Source organism: Schistocerca serialis, chromosome 5 (assembly GCF_023864345.2).
Source record: "Schistocerca serialis cubense isolate TAMUIC-IGC-003099 chromosome 5, iqSchSeri2.2, whole genome shotgun sequence".
Classification (NCBI taxonomy): Eukaryota; Metazoa; Arthropoda; class Insecta; order Orthoptera; family Acrididae; genus Schistocerca; species Schistocerca serialis.
Window position 1 is genome coordinate 771,618,546 of NC_064642.1, and position 21,481 is coordinate 771,640,026.

Consider the following 21,481-nt stretch of genomic DNA (forward strand, 5'->3'; position numbering starts at 1 on the left):
GAGCCTCTCGAGTTAGCAAATGTACCTCGCCCGTTGACGAGGCATTTGGGTACCTTAAGGGAGTCATACTTACTGCAGCCAGCTGCTCCCCCTTCTCTGAATCTGTCCTCTCTTTAATTTGTACTGTGGTCAGTCCTGCAGAAGCGATATGCCACCACCTGTCTATGTTACCGTTGTCTGAGTTACTTCAATGACGATTTCCTCGAGTTTTAAAATAAATATCGCCGAGTGAATATGCATTTGGCTACCATAAGAGAGTAATAGTTACTGCTGCCAGCTGCTCGACGTACTTTGCATCTTTCCACTCTTCAATTATTACTGTGGTCAGTCCTGCAGGAGCAATATGCCATTACATGTAACCCTTAACGTTGTCTGAGCTAGCTTAACGAAGATATCCTCGAGTTTTCAAAAAACATTTCTCATGGTGACGAGGCATTTGGCTACCTTAAGAGAGTCATAGTACCCCTGCCTGCTGCTCCCACTTTTCTAAGCGTTTCTATCATTCTTGCTATGTCCTGTCCTACGGAACCGATGTGCCACTATATGTCCACGTTAACGTCGTCACTGTTACTCCCACTACGAGTCTCTCGAGTTAGCAAATGTACCTCGCCGGATGACGAGGCATTTGGCTACCTTAAGGGAGTCGTTGTTACTGCAGCCAGCTGCTCCCCCTTCTTTGAATCTTTCCTCTCTTTAATTCGTACTGTGGTCAGTCCTGCAGAAGCGATATGCCACCACCTGTCTATGTTACCGTTGTCTGTGTTACTTCAATGACGATTTCCTCGAGATTTCAAATAAATATCGCCGAGTGACGAGGCATTTGGCTACCTTAAGAGAGTCATAGTTACTGCTGCCAGCTGCGCGACGTACTTTGCATCTTTCCACTCTTTAATTATTACTGTGGTCAGTCCTGCAGGAGCAATATGCCATTACATGTAACCCTTAACGTTGTCTGAGCTACCTTAACGAAGATATCCTCGAGTTCTCAAAAAAAAATTCACATGGTGACGAGGCATTTGGCTACCTTAAGAGAGTCATAGTACCCCTGCCTGCTGCTCCCACTTTTCTAAGCGTTTCTATCATTCTTGCTATGCCCTGTCCTACGGAACCGATGTGCCACTATATGTCCACGTTAACGTCGTCACTGTTACTCCCACTACGAGTCTCTCGAGTTAGCAAATGTACCTCGCCGGATGACGAGGCATTTGGCTACCTTAAGAGAGTCATAGTACCCCTGCCTGCTGCTCCCACTTTTCTAAGCGTTTCTATCATTCTTGCTATGCCCTGTCCTACGGAACCGATGTGCCACTATATGTCCACGTTAACGTCGTCACTGTTACTCCCACTACGAGTCTCTCGAGTTAGCAAATGTACCTCGCCGGATGACGAGGCATTTGGGTACCTTAAGAGAGTCGTAGTAACTGCTGCCAGCTGCTCGACGTACTTTGCATGTTTCCACTCTTTAATTATTACTGTGGTCAGTCCTGCCGGAGCAATATGCCATTACATGTAAACGTTAACGTTGTCTGAGCTACCTTAACGAAGATATCCTCGAGTTTTCAAAAAACATTTCACATGGTGACGAGGCATTTGGCTACCTTAAGAGAGTCATAGTACCCCTGCCTGCTGCTCCCACTTTTCTAAGCGTTTCTATCATTCTTGCTATGTCCTGTCCTTCGGAACCGATGTGCCCCTATATGTCCACGTTAACGTCGTCACTGTTACTCCCACTACGAGCCTCTCGAGTTAGCAAATGTACCTCGCCCGTTGACGAGGCATTTGGCTACCTTAAGGGAGTCATTGTTACCGCAGCCAGCTGCTCCCCCTTCTTTGAATCTTTCCTCTCTTTAATTCGTACTGTGGACAGTTCTGCAGAAGCGATATGCCACCACCTGTCCATGTTACCGTTGTCTGAGTTACTTCAATGACGATTTCCTCGAGATTTCAAATAAATATCGCCGAGTGACGAGGCATTTGGCTACCTTAAGAGAGTCGTAGTTACTGCTGCCAGCTGCGCGACGTACTTTGCATCTTTCCACTCTTTAATTATTACTGTGGTCAGTCCTGCAGGAGCAATATGCCATTACATGTAACCCTTAACGTTGTCTGAGCTACCTTAACGAAGATATCCTCGAGTTCTCAAAAAAAAATTCACATGGTGACGAGGCATTTGGCTACCTTAAGAGAGTCATAGTACCCCTGCCTGCTGCTCCCACTTTTCTAAGCGTTTCTATCATTCTTGCTATGCCCTGTCCTACGGAACCGATGTGCCACTATATGTCCACGTTAACGTCGTCACTGTTACTCCCACTACGAGTCTCTCGAGTTAGCAAATGTACCTCGCCGGATGACGAGGCATTAGGGTACCTTAAGGGAGTCATTGTTACTGCAGCCAGCTGCTCCCCCTTCTTTGAATCTTTCCTCTCTTTAATTCGTACTGTGGTCAGTCCTGCAGAAGCGATATGCCACCACCTGTCCATGTTACCGTTGTCTGAGTTACTTCAATGACGATTTCCTCGAGATTTCAAATAAATATCGCCGAGTGACGAGGCATTTGGCTACCTTAAGAGAGTCATAGTTCCTGCTGCCAGCTGCGCGACGTACTTTGCATCTTTCCACTCTTTAATTATTACTGTGGTCAGTCCTGCAGGAGCAATATGCCATTACATGTAACCCTTAACGTTGTCTGAGCTACCTTAACGAAGATATCCTCGAGTTCTCAAAAAAAATTTCACATGGTGACGAGGCATTTGGCTACCTTAAGAGAGTCATAGTACCCCTGCCTGCTGCTCCCACTTTTCTAAGCGTTTCTATCATTCTTGCTATGGCCTGTCCTACGGAACCGATGTGCCACTATATGTCCACGTTAACGTCGTCACTGTTACTCCCACTACGAGTCTCTCGAGTTTGCAAATGTACCTCGCCGGATGACGAGGCATTTGGGTACCTTAAGAGAGTCGTAGTAACTGCTGCCAGCTGCTCGACGTACTTTGCATCTTTCCACTCTTTAATTATTACTGTGGTCAGTCCTGCCGGAGCAATATGCCATTACATGTAAACGTTAACGTTGTCTGAGCTACCTTAACGAAGATACCCTCGAGTTTTAAAAAAACATTTCACATGGTGACGAGGCATTTGGCTACCTTAAGAGAGTCATAGTACCCCTGCCTGCTGCTCCCACTTTTCTAAGCGTTTCTATCATTCTTGCTATGGCCTGTCCTACGGAACCGATGTGCCCCTATATGTCCACGTTAACGTCGTCACTGTTACTCCCACTACGAGCCTCTCGAGTTAGCAAATGTACCTCGCCCGTTGACGAGGCATTTGGCTACCTTAAGGGAGTCATTGTTACTGCAGCCAGCTGCTCCCCCTTCTTTGAATCTTTCCTCTCTTTAATTCGTACTGTGGTCAGTTCTGCAGAAGCGATATGCCACCACCTGTCCATGTTACCGTTGTCTGAGTTACTTCAATGACGATTTCCTCGAGATTTCAAATAAATATCGCCGAGTGACGAGGCATTTGGCTACCTTAAGAGAGTCATAGTTACTGCTGCCAGCTGCGCGACGTACTTTGCATCTTTCCACTCTTTAATTATTACTGTGGTCAGTCCTGCCGGAGCAATATGCCATTACATGTAAACCTTAACGTTGTCTGAGCTACCTTAACGAAGATATCCTCGAGTTTTCAAAAAACATTTCACATGGTGACGAGGCATTTGGCTACCTTAAGAGAGTCATAGTACCCCTGCCTGCTGCTCCCACTTTTCTAAGCGTTTCTATCATTCTTGCTATGGCCTGTCCTACGGAACCGATGTGCCACTATATGTCCACGTTAACGTCGTCACTGTTACTACCACAACGAGTCTCTCGAGTTAGCAAATGAACCTCGCCGGATGACGAGGCATTTGGGTACCTTAAGGGAGTCATAGTTACTGCAGCCAGCTGCTCCCCCTTCTTTGAATCTGTCCTCTCTTTAATTTGTACTGTGGTCAGTCCTGCAGAAGCGATACGCCACCACCTGTCCATGTTACCGTTGTCTGAGTTACTTCAACGACGATTTCCTCGAGTTTTCAAATTAATTTCGCCGAGTGACGAGGCATTTGGCTACCTTAAGAGAGTCATAGTTACTGCTGCCAGCTGCGCGACGTACTTTGCATCTTTCCAGTCTTTAATATTTACTGTGGTCATTCCTGCTGGAGCAATATGCCATTACATGTAACCCTTAACGTTGTCTGAGCTACCTTAACGAAGATATCCTCGAGTTCTCAAAAAAAATTTCACATGGTGACGAGGCATTTGGCTACCTTAAGAGAGTCATAGTACCCCTGCCTGCTGCTCCCACTTTTCTAAGCGTTTCTATCATTCTTGCTATGGCCTGTCCTACGGAACCGATGTGCCACTATATGTCCACGTTAACGTCGTCACTGTTACTCCCACTACGAGTCTCTCGAGTTAGCAAATGTACCTCGCCGGATGACGAGGCATTTGGGTACCTTAAGGGAGTCATACTTACTGCAGCCAGCTGCTCCCCCTTCTCTGAATCTGTCCTCTCTTTAATTTGTACTGTGGTCAGTCCTGCAGAAGCGATATGCCACCACCTGTCTATGTTACCGTTGTCTGAGTTACTTCAATGACGATTTCCTCGAGTTTTAAAATAAATATCGCCGAGTGAATATGCATTTGGCTACCATAAGAGAGTAATAGTTACTGCTGCAAGCTGCTCGACGTACTTTGCATCTTTCCACTCTTTAATTATTACTGTGGTCAGTCCCGCCGGAGCAATATGCCATTACATGTAAACCTTAACGTTGTCTGAGCTACCTTAACGAAGATATCCTCGAGTTTTCAAAAAACATTTCACATGGTGACGAGGCATTTGGCTACCTTAAGAGAGTCATAGTACCCCTGCCTGCTGCTCCCACTTTTCTAAGCGTTTCTATCATATTTGCTATGGCCTGTCCTACGGAACCGATGTGCCACTATATGTCCACGTTAACGTCGTCACTGTTACTCCCACTACGAGTCTCTCGAGTTAGCAAATGTACCTCGCCGGATGACGAGGCATTTGGCTACCTTAAGGGAGTCGTTGTTACTGCAGCCAGCTGCTCCCCCTTCTTTGAATCTTTCCTCTCTTTAATTCGTACTGTGGTCAGTCCTGCAGAAGCGATATGCCACCACCTGTCCATGTTACCGTTGTCTGAGTTACTTCAATGACGATTTCCTCGAGATTTCAAATAAATATCGCCGAGTGACGAGGCATTTGGCTACCTTAAGAGAGTCATAGTTACTGCTGCCAGCTGCGCGACGTACTTTGCATCTTTCCACTCTTTAATTATTACTGTGGTCAGTCCTGCCGGAGCAATATGCCATTACATGTAAACCTTAACGTTGTCTGAGCTACCTTAACGAAGATATCCTCGAGTTTTCAAAAAACATTTCACATGGTGACGAGGCATTTGGCTACCTTAAGAGAGTCATAGTACCCCTGCCTGCTGCTCCCACTTTTCTAAGCGTTTCTATCATTCTTGCTATGGCCTGTCCTACGGAACCGATGTGCCACTATATGTCCACGTTAACGTCGTCACTGTTACTACCACAACGAGTCTCTCGAGTTAGCAAATGAACCTCGCCGGATGACGAGGCATTTGGGTACCTTAAGGGAGTCATAGTTACTGCAGCCAGCTGCTCCCCCTTCTTTGAATCTGTCCTCTCTTTAATTTGTACTGTGGTCAGTCCTGCAGAAGCGATACGCCACCACCTGTCCATGTTACCGTTGTCTGAGTTACTTCAACGACGATTTCCTCGAGTTTTCAAATTAATTTCGCCGAGTGACGAGGCATTTGGCTACCTTAAGAGAGTCATAGTTACTGCTGCCAGCTGCGCGACGTACTTTGCATCTTTCCAGTCTTTAATTTTTACTGTGGTCATTCCTGCTGGGGCAATATGCCATTACATGTAACCCTTAACGTTGTCTGAGCTACCTTAACGAAGATATCCTCGAGTTCTCAAAAAAAATTTCACATGGTGACGAGGCATTTGGCTACCTTAAGAGAGTCATAGTACCCCTGCCTGCTGCTCCCACTTTTCTAAGCGTTTCTATCATTCTTGCTATGGCCTGTCCTACGGAACCGATGTGCCACTATATGTCCACGTTAACGTCGTCACTGTTACTCCCACTACGAGTCTCTCGAGTTAGCAAATGTACCTCGCCGGATGACGAGGCATTTGGGTACCTTAAGGGAGTCATACTTACTGCAGCCAGCTGCTCCCCCTTCTCTGAATCTGTCCTCTCTTTAATTTGTACTGTGGTCAGTCCTGCAGAAGCGATATGCCACCACCTGTCTATGTTACCGTTGTCTGAGTTACTTCAATGACGATTTCCTCGAGTTTTAAAATAAATATCGCCGAGTGAATATGCATTTGGCTACCATAAGAGAGTAATAGTTACTGCTGCCAGCTGCTCGACGTACTTTGCATCTTTCCACTCTTTAATTATTACTGTGGTCAGTCCCGCCGGAGCAATATGCCATTACATGTAAACCTTAACGTTGTCTGAGCTACCTTAACGAAGATATCCTCGAGTTTTCAAAAAACATTTCACATGGTGACGAGGCATTTGGCTACCTTAAGAGAGTCATAGTACCCCTGCCTGCTGCTCCCACTTTTCTAAGCGTTTCTATCATTCTTGCTATGGCCTGTCCTACGGAACCGATGTGCCACTATATGTCCACGTTAACGTCGTCACTGTTACTCCCACTACGAGTCTCTCGAGTTAGCAAATGTACCTCGCCGGATGACGAGGCATTTGGCTACCTTAAGGGAGTCGTTGTTACTGCAGCCAGCTGCTCCCCCTTCTTTGAATCTTTCCTCTCTTTAATTCGTACTGTGGTCAGTCCTGCAGAAGCGATATGCCACCACCTGTCCATGTTACCGTTGTCTGAGTTACTTCAATGACGATTTCCTCGAGATTTCAAATAAATATCGCCGAGTGACGAGGCATTTGGCTACCTTAAGAGAGTCATAGTTACTGCTGCCAGCTGCGCGACGTACTTTGCATCTTTCCACTCTTTAATTATTACTGTGGTCAGTCCTGCCGGAGCAATATGCCATTACATGTAAACCTTAACGTTGTCTGAGCTACCTTAACGAAGATATCCTCGAGTTTTCAAAAAACATTTCACATGGTGACGAGGCATTTGGCTACCTTAAGAGAGTCATAGTACCCCTGCCTGCTGCTCCCACTTTTCTAAGCGTTTCTATCATTCTTGCTATGGCCTGTCCTACGGAACCGATGTGCCACTATATGTCCACGTTAACGTCGTCACTGTTACTACCACAACGAGTCTCTCGAGTTAGCAAATGAACCTCGCCGGATGACGAGGCATTTGGGTACCTTAAGGGAGTCATAGTTACTGCAGCCAGCTGCTCCCCCTTCTTTGAATCTGTCCTCTCTTTAATTTGTACTGTGGTCAGTCCTGCAGAAGCGATACGCCACCACCTGTCCATGTTACCGTTGTCTGAGTTACTTCAACGACGATTTCCTCGAGTTTTCAAATTAATTTCGCCGAGTGACGAGGCATTTGGCTACCTTAAGAGAGTCATAGTTACTGCTGCCAGCTGCGCGACGTACTTTGCATCTTTCCAGTCTTTAATTTTTACTGTGGTCATTCCTGCTGGAGCAATATGCCATTACATGTAACCCTTAACGTTGTCTGAGCTACCTTAACGAAGATATCCTCGAGTTCTCAAAAAAAATTTCACATGGTGACGAGGCATTTGGCTACCTTAAGAGAGTCATAGTACCCCTGCCTGCTGCTCCCACTTTTCTAAGCGTTTCTATCATTCTTGCTATGGCCTGTCCTACGGAACCGATGTGCCACTATATGTCCACGTTAACGTCGTCACTGTTACTCCCACTACGAGTCTCTCGAGTTAGCAAATGTACCTCGCCGGATGACGAGGCATTTGGGTACCTTAAGGGAGTCATACTTACTGCAGCCAGCTGCTCCCCCTTCTCTGAATCTGTCCTCTCTTTAATTTGTACTGTGGTCAGTCCTGCAGAAGCGATATGCCACCACCTGTCTATGTTACCGTTGTCTGAGTTACTTCAATGACGATTTCCTCGAGTTTTAAAATAAATATCGCCGAGTGAATATGCATTTGGCTACCATAAGAGAGTAATAGTTACTGCTGCCAGCTGCTCGACGTACTTTGCATCTTTCCACTCTTTAATTATTACTGTGGTCAGTCCCGCCGGAGCAATATGCCATTACATGTAAACCTTAACGTTGTCTGAGCTACCTTAACGAAGATATCCTCGAGTTTTCAAAAAACATTTCACATGGTGACGAGGCATTTGGCTACCTTAAGAGAGTCATAGTACCCCTGCCTGCTGCTCCCACTTTTCTAAGCGTTTCTATCATATTTGCTATGGCCTGTCCTACGGAACCGATGTGCCACTATATGTCCACGTTAACGTCGTCACTGTTACTCCCACTACGAGTCTCTCGAGTTAGCAAATGTACCTCGCCGGATGACGAGGCATTTGGCTACCTTAAGGGAGTCGTTGTTACTGCAGCCAGCTGCTCCCCCTTCTTTGAATCTTTCCTCTCTTTAATTCGTACTGTGGTCAGTCCTGCAGAAGCGATATGCCACCACCTGTCCATGTTACCGTTGTCTGAGTTACTTCAATGACGATTTCCTCGAGATTTCAAATAAATATCGCCGAGTGACGAGGCATTTGGCTACCTTAAGAGAGTCATAGTTACTGCTGCCAGCTGCGCGACGTACTTTGCATCTTTCCACTCTTTAATTATTACTGTGGTCAGTCCTGCCGGAGCAATATGCCATTACATGTAAACCTTAACGTTGTCTGAGCTACCTTAACGAAGATATCCTCGAGTTTTCAAAAAACATTTCACATGGTGACGAGGCATTTGGCTACCTTAAGAGAGTCATAGTACCCCTGCCTGCTGCTCCCACTTTTCTAAGCGTTTCTATCATTCTTGCTATGGCCTGTCCTACGGAACCGATGTGCCACTATATGTCCACGTTAACGTCGTCACTGTTACTACCACAACGAGTCTCTCGAGTTAGCAAATGAACCTCGCCACATGACGAGGCATTTGGGTACCTTAAGGGAGTCATAGTTACTGCAGCCAGCTGCTCCCCCTTCTTTGAATCTGTCCTCTCTTTAATTTGTACTGTGGTCAGTCCTGCAGAAGCGATACGCCACCACCTGTCCATGTTACCGTTGTCTGAGTTACTTCAACGACGATTTCCTCGAGTTTTCAAATTAATTTCGCCGAGTGACGAGGCATTTGGCTACCTTAAGAGAGTCATAGTTACTGCTGCCAGCTGCGCGACGTACTTTGCATCTTTCCAGTCTTTAATTTTTACTGTGGTCATTCCTGCTGGGGCAATATGCCATTACATGTAACCCTTAACGTTGTCTGAGCTACCTTAACGAAGATATCCTCGAGTTCTCAAAAAAAATTTCACATGGTGACGAGGCATTTGGCTACCTTAAGAGAGTCATAGTACCCCTGGCTGCTGCTCCCACTTTTCTAAGCGTTTCTATCATTCTTGCTATGGCCTGTCCTACGGAACCGATGTGCCACAATATGTCCACGTTAACGTCGTCACTGTTACTCCCACTACGAGTCTCTCGAGTTAGCAAATGTACCTCGCCGGATGACGAGGCATTTGGGTACCTTAAGGGAGTCATACTTACTGCAGCCAGCTGCTCCCCCTTCTCTGAATCTGTCCTCTCTTTAATTTGTACTGTGGTCAGTCCTGCAGAAGCGATATGCCACCACCTGTCTATGTTACCGTTGTCTGAGTTACTTCAATGACGATTTTCTCGAGTTTTAAAATAAATATCGCCGAGTGAATATGCATTTGGCTACCATAAGAGAGTAATAGTTACTGCTGCCAGCTGCTCGACGTACTTTGCATCTTTCCACTCTTTAATTATTACTGTGGTCAGTCCCGCCGGAGCAATATGCCATTACATGTAAACCTTAACGTTGTCAGAGCTACCTTAACGAAGATATCCTCGAGTTTTCAAAAAACATTTCACATGGTGACGAGGCATTTGGCTACCTTAAGAGAGTCATAGTACCCCTGCCTGCTGCTCCCACTTTTCTAAGCGTTTCTATCATTCTTGCTATGGCCTGTCCTACGGAACCGATGTGCCACTATATGTCCACGTTAACGTCGTCACTGTTACTCCCACTACGAGTCTCTCGAGTTAGCAAATGTACCTCGCCGGATGACGAGGCATTTGGCTACCTTAAGGGAGTCGTTGTTACTGCAGCCAGCTGCTCCCCCTTCTTTGAATCTTTCCTCTCTTTAATTCGTACTGTGGTCAGTCCTGCAGAAGCGATATGCCACCACCTGTCCATGTTACCGTTGTCTGAGTTACTTCAATGACGATTTCCTCGAGATTTCAAATAAATATCGCCGAGTGACGAGGCATTTGGCTACCTTAAGAGAGTCATAGTTACTGCTGCCAGCTGCGCGACGTACTTTGCATCTTTCCACTCTTTAATTATTACTGTGGTCAGTCCTGCCGGAGCAATATGCCATTACATGTAAACCTTAACGTTGTCTGAGCTACCTTAACGAAGATATCCTCGAGTTTTCAAAAAACATTTCACATGGTGACGAGGCATTTGGCTACCTTAAGAGAGTCATAGTACCCCTGCCTGCTGCTCCCACTTTTCTAAGCGTTTCTATCATTCTTGCTATGGCCTGTCCTACGGAACCGATGTGCCACTATATGTCCACGTTAACGTCGTCACTGTTACTACCACAACGAGTCTCTCGAGTTAGCAAATGAAACTCGCCGGATGACGAGGCATTTGGGTACCTTAAGGGAGTCATAGTTACTGCAGCCAGCTGCTCCCCCTTCTCTGAATCTGTCCTCTCTTTAATTTGTACTGTGGTCAGTCCTGCAGAAGCGATATGCCACCACCTGTCTATGTTACCGTTGTCTGAGTTACTTCAATGACGATTTCCTCGAGTTTTAAAATAAATATCGCCGAGTGAATATGCATTTCGCTACCATAAGAGAGTAATAGTTACTGCTGCCAGCTGCTCGACGTACTTTGCATCTTTCCACTCTTTAATTATTACTGTGGTCAGTCCCGCCGGAGCAATATACCATTACATGTAAACCTTAACGTTGTCTGAGCTACCTTAACGAAGATATCCTCGAGTTTTCAAAAAACATTTCACATGGTGACGAGGCATTTGGCTACCTTAAGAGAGTCATAGTACCCCTGCCTGCTGCTCCCACTTTTCTAAGCGTTTCTATCATTCTTGCTATGGCCTGTCCTACGGAACCGATGTGCCACTATATGTCCACGTTAACGTCGTCACTGTTACTCCCACTACGAGTCTCTCGAGTTAGCAAATGTACCTCGCCGGATGACGAGGCATTCGGCTACCTTAAGGGAGTCGTTGTTACTGCAGCCAGCTGCTCCCCCTTCTTTGAATCTTTCCTCTCTTTAATTCGTACTGTGGTCAGTCCTGCAGAAGCGATATGCCACCACCTGTCCATGTTACCGTTGTCTGAGTTACTTCAATGACGATTTCCTCGAGATTTCAAATAAATATCGCCGAGTGACGAGGCATTTGACTACCTTAAGAGAGTCATAGTTACTGCTGCCAGCTGCGCGACGTACTTTGCATCTTTCCACTCTTCAATTATTACTGTGGTCAGTCCTGCAGGAGCAATATGCCATTACATGTAACCCTTAACGTTGTCTGAGCTACCTTAACGAAGATATCCTCGAGTTCTCAAAAAAAATTTCACATGGTGACGAGGCATTTGGCTACCTTAAGAGAGTCATAGTACCCCTGCCTGCTGCTCCCACTTTTCTAAGCGTTTCTATCATTCTTGCTATGGCCTGTCCTACGGAACCGATGTGCCCCTATATGTCCACGTTAACGTCGTCACTGTTACTCCCACTACGAGCCTCTCGAGTTAGCAAATGTACCTCGCCCGTTGACGAGGCATTTGGCTACCTTAAGGGAGTCATTGTTACTGCAGCCAGCTGCTCCCCCTTCTTTGAATCTTTCCTCTCTTTAATTCGTACTGTGGTCAGTCCTGCAGAAGCGATATGCCACCACCTGTCCATGTTACCGTTGTCTGAGTTACTTCAATGACGATTTCCTCGAGATTTCAAATAAATATCGCCGAGTGACGAGGCATTTGGCTACCTTAAGAGAGTCATAGTTCCTGCTGCCAGCTGCGCGACGTACTTTGCATCTTTCCACTCTTTAATTATTACTGTGGTCAGTCCTGCAGGAGCAATATGCCATTACATGTAACCCTTAACGTTGTCTGAGCTACCTTAACGAAGATATCCTCGAGTTCTCAAAAAAAATTTCACATGGTGACGAGGCATTTGGCTACCTTAAGAGAGTCATAGTACCCCTGCCTGCTGCTCCCACTTTTCTAAGCGTTTCTATCATTCTTGCTATGGCCTGTCCTACGGAACCGATGTGCCACTATATGTCCACGTTAACGTCGTCACTGTTACTCCCACTACGAGTCTCTCGAGTTAGCAAATGTACCTCGCCGGATGACGAGGCATTTGGGTACCTTAAGAGAGTCGTAGTAACTGCTGCCAGCTGCTCCCCCTTCTCTGAATCTGTCCTCTCTTTAATTTGTACTGTGGTCAGTCCTGCAGAAGCGATATGCCACCACCTGTCTATGTTACCGTTGTCTGAGTTACTTCAATGACGATTTCCTCGAGTTTTAAAATAAATATCGCCGAGTGAATATGCATTTGGCTACCATAAGAGAGTAATAGTTACTGCTGCCAGCTGCTCGACGTACTTTGCATCTTTCCACTCTTTAATTATTACTGTGGTCAGTCCCGCCGGAGCAATATGCCATTACATGTAAACCTTAACGTTGTCTGAGCTACCTTAACGAAGATATCATCGAGTTTTCAAAAAACATTTCACATGGTGACGAGGCATTTGGCTACCTTAAGAGAGTCATAGTACCCCTGCCTGCTGCTCCCACTTTTCTAAGCGTTTCTATCATTCTTGCTATGGCCTGTCCTACGGAACCGATGTGCCACTATATGTCCACGTTAACGTCGTCACTGTTACTCCCACTACGAGTCTCTCGAGTTAGCAAATGTACCTCGCCGGATGACGAGGCATTTGGCTACCTTAAGGGAGTCGTTGTTACTGCAGTTAGCTGCTCCCCCTTCTTTGAATCTTTCCTCTCTTTAATTCGTACTGTGGTCAGTCCTGCAGAAGCGATATGCCACCACCTGTCCATGTTACCGTTGTCTGAGTTACTTCAATGACGATTTCCTCGAGATTTCAAATAAATATCGCCGAGTGACGAGGCATTTGGCTACCTTAAGAGAGTCATAGTTACTGCTGCCAGCTGCGCGACGTACTTTGCATCTTTCCACTCTTTAATTATTACTGTGGTCAGTCCTGCCGGAGCAATATGCCATTACATGTAAACCTTAACGTTGTCTGAGCTACCTTAACGAAGATATCCTCGAGTTTTCAAAAAACATTTCACATGGTGACGAGGCATTTGGCTACCTTAAGAGAGTCATAGTACCCCTGCCTGCTGCTCCCACTTTTCTAAGCGTTTCTATCATTCTTGCTATGGCCTGTCCTACGGAACAGATGTGCCACTATATGTCCACGTTAACGTCGTCACTGTTACTCCCACTACGAGTCTCTCGAGTTAGCAAATGTACCTCGCCGGATGACGAAGCATATGGGTACCTTAAGGGAGTCATACTTACTGCAGCCAGCTGCTCCCCCTTCTCTGAATCTGTCCTCTCTTTAATTTGTACTGTGGTCAGTCCTGCAGAAGCGATATGCCACCACCTGTCTATGTTACCGTTGTCTGAGTTACTTCAATGACGATTTCCTCGAGTTTTAAAATAAATATCGCCGAGTGAATATGCATTTGGCTACCATAAGAGAGTAATAGTTACTGCTGCCAGCTGCTCGACGTACTTTGCATCTTTCCACTCTTTAATTATTACTGTGGTCAGTCCCGCCGGAGCAATATGCCATTACATGTAAACCTTAACGTTGTCTGAGCTACCTTAACGAAGATATCCTCGAGTTTTCAAAAAACATTTCACATGGTGACGAGGCATTTGGCTACCTTAAGAGAGTCATAGTACCCCTGCCTGCTGCTCCCACTTTTCTAAGCGTTTCTATCATTCTTGCTATGGCCTGTCCTACGGAACCGATGTGCCACTATATGTCCACGTTAACGTCGTCACTGTTACTCCCACTACGAGTCTCTCGAGTTAGCAAATGTACCTCGCCGGATGACGAGGCATTTGGCTACCTTAAGGGAGTCGTTGTTACTGCAGCCAGCTGCTCCCCCTTCTTTGAATCTTTCCTCTCTTTAATTCGTACTGTGGTCAGTCCTGCAGAAGCGATATGCCACCACCTGTCCATGTTACCGTTGTCTGAGTTACTTCAATGACGATTTCCTCGAGATTTCAAATAAATATCGCCGAGTGACGAGGCATTTGACTACCTTAAGAGAGTCATAGTTACTGCTGCCAGCTGCGCGACGTACTTTGCATCTTTCCACTCTTCAATTATTACTGTGGTCAGTCCTGCAGGAGCAATATGCCATTACATGTAACCCTTAACGTTGTCTGAGCTACCTTAACGAAGATACCCTCGAGTTTTCAAAAAACATTTCACATGGTGACGAGGCATTTGGCTACCTTAAGAGAGTCATAGTACCCCAGCCTGCTGCTCCCACTTTTCTAAGCGTTTCTATCATTCTTGCTATGGCCTGTCCTACGGAACCGATGTGCCCCTATATGTCCACGTTAACGTCGTCACTGTTACTCCCACTACGAGCCTCTCGAGTTAGCAAATGTACCTCGCCCGTTGACGAGGCATTTGGCTACCTTAAGGGAGTCATTGTTACTGCAGCCAGCTGCTCCCCCTTCTTTGAATCTTTCCTCTCTTTAATTCGTACTGTGGTCAGTTCTGCAGAAGCGATATGCCACCACCTGTCCATGTTACCGTTGTCTGAGTTACTTCAATGACGATTTCCTCGAGATTTCAAATAAATATCGCCGAGTGACTAGGCATTTGGCTACCTTAAGAGAGTCATAGTTACTGCTGCCAGCTGCGCGACGTACTTTGCATCTTTCCAGTCTTTAATTATTACTGTGGTCAGTCCTGCCGGAGCAATATGCCATTACATGTAAACCTTAACGTTGTCTGAGCTACCTTAACGAAGATATCCTCGAGTTTTCAAAAACATTTCACATGGTGACGAGGCATTTGGCTACCTTAAGAGAGTCATAGTACCCCTGCCTGCTGCTCCCACTTTTCTAAGCGTTTCTATCATTCTTGCTATGGCCTGTCCTACGGAACCGATGTGCCACTATATGTCCACGTTAACGTCGTCACTGTTACTCCCACTACGAGTCTCTCAAGTTAGCAAATGTACCTCGCCGGATGACGAGGCATTTGGGTACCTTAAGAGAGTCGTAGTAACTGCTGCCAGCTGCTCAACGTACTTTGCATCTTTCCACTCTTTAATTATTACTGTGGTCAGTCCTGCCGGAGCAATATGCCATTACATGTAAACGTTAACGTTGTCTGAGCTACCTTAACGAAGATACCCTCGAGTTTTCAAAAAACATTTCACATGGTGACGAGGCATTTGGCTACCTTAAGAGAGTCATAGTACCCCTGCCTGCTGCTCCCACTTTTCCAAGCGTTTCTATCATTCTTGCTATGGCCTGTCCTACGGAACCGATGTGCCCCTATATGTCCACGTTAACGTCGTCACTGTTACTCCCACTACGAGCCTCTCGAGTTAGCAAATGTACCTCGCCCGTTGACGAGGCATTTGGCTACCTTAAGGGAGTCATTGTTACTGCAACCAGCTGCTCCCCCTTCTTTGAATCTTTCCTCTCTTTAATTCGTACTGTGGTCAGTTCTGCAGAAGCGATATGCCACCACCTGTCCATGTTACCGTTGTCTGAGTTACTTCAATGACGATTTCCTCGAGATTTCAAATAAATATCGCCGAGTGACTAGGCATTTGGCTACCTTAAGAGAGTCATAGTTACTGCTGCCAGCTGCGCGACGTACTTTGCATCTTTCCACTCTTTAATTATTACTGTGGTCAGTCCTGCCGGAGCAATATGCCATTACATGTAAACCTTAACGTTGTCTGAGCTACCTTAACGAAGATATCCTCGAGTTTTCAAAAAACATTTCACATGGTGACGAGGCATTTGGCTACCTGAAGAGAGTCATAGTACCCCTGCCTGCTGCTCCCACTTTTCTAAGCGTTTCTATCATTCTTGCTATGGCCTGTCCTACGGAACCGATGTGCCACTATATGTCCACGTTAACGTCGTCACTGTTACTACCACAACGAGTCTCTCGAGTTAGCAAATGAACCTCGCCGGATGACGAGGCATTTGGGTACCTTAAGGGAGGCATAGTTACTGCAGCCAGCTGCTCCCCCTTCTTTGAATCTGTCCTCTCTTTAATTTGTACTGTGGTCAGTCCTGCAGAAGCGATACGCCACCACCTGTCCATGTTACCGTTGTCTGAGTAACTTCAACGACGATTTCCTCGAGTTTTCAAATTAATTTCGCCGAGTGACGAGGCATTTGGCTACCTTAAGAGAGTCATAGTTACTGCTGCCAGCTGCGCGACGTACTTTGCATCTTTCCAGTCTTTAATTTTTACTGTGGTCATTCCTGCTGGAGCAATAAGCCATTACATGTAACCCTTAACGTTGTCTGAGCTACCTTAACGAAGATATCCTCGAGTTCTCAAAAAAAATTTCACATGGTGACGAGGCATTTGGCTACCTCAAGATAGTCATAGTACCCCTGCCTGCTGGTCCCACTTTTCTAAGCGTTTCTATCATTCTTGCTATGGCCTGTCCTACGGAACCGATGTGCCACTATATGTCCACGTTAACGTCGTCACTGTTACTCCCACTACGAGTCTCTCGAGTTAGCAAATGTACCTCGCCGGATGACGAGGCATTTGGGTACCTTAAGGGAGTCATACTTACTGCAGCCAGCTGCTCCCCCTTCTCTGAATCTGTCCTCTCCTTACATTGTACTGTGGTCAGTCCTGCAGAAGCGATATGCCACCACCTGTCTATGTTACCGTTGTCTGAGTTACTTCAATGACGATTTCCTCGAGTTTTAAAATAAATATCGCCGAGTGAATATGCATTTGGCTACCATAAGAGAGTAATAGTTACTGCTGCCAGCTGCTCGACGTACTTTGCATCTTTCCACTCTTTAATTATTACTGTGGTCAGTCCCGCCGGAGCAATATGCCATTACATGTAAACCTTAACGTTGTCTGAGCTACCTTAACGAAGATATCCTCGAGTTTTCAAAAAACATTTCACATGGTGACGAGGCATTTGGCTACCTTAAGAGAGTCATAGTACCCCTGCCTGCTGCTCCCACTTTTCTAAGCGTTTCTATCATTCTTGCTATGGCCTGTCCTACGGAACCGATGTGCCACTATATGTCCACGTTAACGTCGTCACTGTTACTCCCACTACGAGTCTCTCGAGTTAGCAAATGTACCTCGCCGGATGACGAGGCATTTGGCTACCTTAAGGGAGTCGTTGTTACTGCAGCCAGCTGCTCCCCCTTCTTTGAATCTTTCCTCTCTTTAACTCGTACTGTGGTCAGTCCTGCAGAAGCGATATGCCACCACCTGTCCATGTTACCGTTGTCTGAGTTACTTCAATGACGATTTCCTCGAGATTTCAAATAAATATCGCCGAGTGACGAGGCATTTGACTACCTTAAGAGAGTCATAGTTACTGCTGCCAGCTGCGCGACGTACTTTGCATCTTTCCACTCTTCAATTATTACTGTGGTCAGTCCTGCAGGAGCAATATGCCGTTACATGTAACCCTTAACGTTGTCTGAGCTACCTTAACGAAGATATCCTCGAGTTCTCAAAAAAAATTTCACATGGTGACGAGGCATTTGGCTACCTTAAGAGAGTCATAGTACCCCTGCCTGCTGCTCCCACTTTTCTAAGCGTTTCTATCATTCTTGCTATGGCCTGTCCTACGGAACCGATGTGCCCCTATATGTCCACGTTAACGTCGTCACTGTTACTCCCACTACGAGTCTCTCGAGTTAGCAAATGTACCTCGCCGGATGACGAGGCATTTGGGTACCTTAAGGGAGTCATTGTTACTGCAGCCAGCTGCTCCCCCTACTTTGAATCTTTCCTCTCTTTAATTCGTACTGTGGTCAGTCCTGCAGAAGCGATATGCCACCACCTGTCCATGTTACCGTTGTCTGAGTTACTTCAATGACGATTTCCTCGAGATTTCAAATAAATATCGCCGAGTGACGAGGCATTTGGCTACCTTAAGAGAGTCATAGTAACTGCTGCCAGCTGCGCGACGTACTTTGCATCTTTCCAGTCTTTAATTTTTACTGTGGTCATTCCTGCTGGAGCAATATGCCATTACATGTAACCCTTAACGTTGTCTGAGCTACCTTAACGAAGATATCCTCGAGTTCTCAAAAAAAATTTCACATGGTGACGAGGCATTTGGATACCTTAAGAGAGTCATAGTACCCCTGCCTGCTGCTCCCACTTTTCTAAGCGTTTCTATCATTCTTGCTATGGCCTGTCCTACGGAACCGATGTGCCACTATATGTCCACGTTAACGTCGTCACTGTTACTCCCACTACGAGTCTCTCGAGTTAGCAAATGTACCTCGCCGGATGACGAGGCATTTGGGTACCTTAAGGGAGTCATACTTACTGCAGCCAGCTGCTCCCCCTTCTCTGAATCTGTCCTCTCTTTAATTTGTACTGTGGTCAGTCCTGCAGAAGCGATATGCCACCACCTGTCTATGTTACCGTTGTCTGAGTTACTTCAATGACGATTTCCTCGAGTTTTAAAATAAATATCGCCGAGTGAATATGCATTTGGCTACCATAAGAGAGTAATAGTTACTGCTGCCAGCTGCTCGACGTACTTTGCATCTTTCCACTCTTTAATTATTACTGTGGTCAGTCCCGCCGGAGCAATATGCCATTACATGTAAACCTTAACGTTGTCTGAGCTACCTTAACGAAGATATCCTCGAGTTTTCAAAAAACATTTCACATGGTGACGAGGCATTTGGCTACCTTAAGAGAGTCATAGTACCCCTGCCTGCTGCTCCCACTTTTCTAAGCGTTTCTATCATTCTTGCTATGGCCTGTCCTACGGAACCGATGTGCCACTATATGTCCACGTTAACGTCGTCACTGTTACTCCCACTACGAGTCTCTCGAGTTAGCAAATGTACCTCGCCGGATGACGAGGCATTTGGCTACCTTAAGGGAGTCGTTGTTACTGCAGCCAGCTGCTCCCCCTTCTTTGAATCTTTCCTCTCTTTAATTCGTACTGTGGTCAGTCCTGCAGAAGCGATATGCCACCACCTGTCCATGTTACCGTTGTCTGAGTTACTTCAATGACGATTTCCTCGAGATTTCAAATAAATATCGCCGAGTGACGAGGCATTTGACTACCTTAAGAGAGTCATAGTTACTGCTGCCAGCTGCGCGACGTACTTTGCATCTTTCCACTCTTCAATTATTACTGTGGTCAGTCCTGCAGGAGCAATATGCCATTACATGTAACCCTTAACGTTGTCTGAGCTACCTTAACGAAGATATCCTCGAGTTCTCAACAAAAATTTCACATGGTGACGAGGCATTTGGCTACCTTAAGAGAGTCATAGTACCCCTGCCTGCTGCTCCCACTTTTCTAAGCGTTTCTATCATTCTTGCTATGGCCTGTCCTACGGAACCGATGTGCCCCTATATGTCCACGTTAACGTCGTCACTGTTACTCCCACTACGAGCCTCTCGAGTTAGCAAATGTACCTCGCCCGTTGACGAGGCATTTGGCTACCTTAAGGGAGTCATTGTTACTGCAGCCAGCTGCTCCCCCTTCTTTGAATCTTTCCTCTCTTTAATTCGTACTGTGGTCAGTCCTGCAGAAGCGATATGCCACCACCTGTCCATGTTACCGTTGTCTGAGTTACTTCAATGACGATTTCCTCGAGATTTCAAATAAATATCGCCGAGTGACGAGGCATTTGGCTACCTTAAGAGAGTCATAGTTACTGCTGCCAGCTGCGCGACGTACTTTGCATCATTCCACTCTTTAATTATTACTGTGGTCAGTCCTGCAGGAGCAATATGCCATTACATGTAACCCTTAACGTTGTCTGAGCTACCTTAACGAAGATATCCTCGAGTTCTCAAAAAAAAATTCACATGGCGACGAGGCATTTGGCTACCTTAAGAGAGTCATAGTACCCCTGCCTGCTGCTCCCACTTTTCTAAGCGTTTCTATCATTCTTGCTATGCCCTGTCCTACGGAACCGATGTGCCACTATATGTCCACGTTAACGTCGTCACTGTTACTCCCACTACGAGTCTCTCGAGTTAGCAAATGTACCTCGCCGGATGACGTGGCATTTGGGTACCTTAAGGGAGTCATTGTTACTGCAGCCAGCTGCTCCCCCTTCTTTGAATCTTTCCTCTCTTTAATTCGTACTGTGGTCAGTCCTGCAGAAGCGATATGCCACCACCTGTCCATGTTACCGTTGTCTGAGTTACTTCAATGACGATTTCCTCGAGATTTCAAATAAATATCGCCGAGTGACGAGGCATTTGGCTACCTTAAGAGAGTCATAGTTACTGCTGCCAGCTGCGCGACGTACTTTGCATCTTTCCACTCTTTAATTATTACTGTGGTCAGTCCTGCAGGAGCAATATGCCATTACATGTAACCCTTAACGTTGTCTGAGCTACCTTAACGAAGATATCCTCGAGTTCTCAAAAAAAATTTCAAATCGTGACGAGGCATTTGGCTACCTTAAGAGAGTAATAGTACCCCTGCCTGCTGCTCCCACTTTTCTAAGCGTTTCTATCATTCTTGCTATGGCCTGTCCTACAGAACCGATGTGCCACTATATGTCCACGTTAACGTCGTCACTGTTACTCCCACTACGAGTCTCTCGAGTTAGCAAATGTACCTCGCCGGATGACGAGGCATTTGGGTACCTTAAGAGAGTCGTAGTAACTGCTGCCAGCTGCTCGACGTACTTTGCATGTTTCCACTGTTTAATTATTACTGTGGTCAGTCCTGCCGGAGCAATATGCCATTACATGTAAACGTTAACGTTGTCTGAGCTACCTTATTGAAGATATCCTCGAGTTTTCAAAAAACATTTCAGATGGTGACGAGGCATTTGGCTACCTTAAGAGAGTCATAGTACCCCTGCCTGCTGCTCCCACTTTTCTAAGCGTTTCTATCATTCTTGCTATGGCCTGTCCTACGGAACCGATGTGCCCCTATATGTCCACGTTAACGTCGTCACTGTTACTCCCACTACGAGTCTCTCGAGTTAGCAAATGTACCTCGCCGG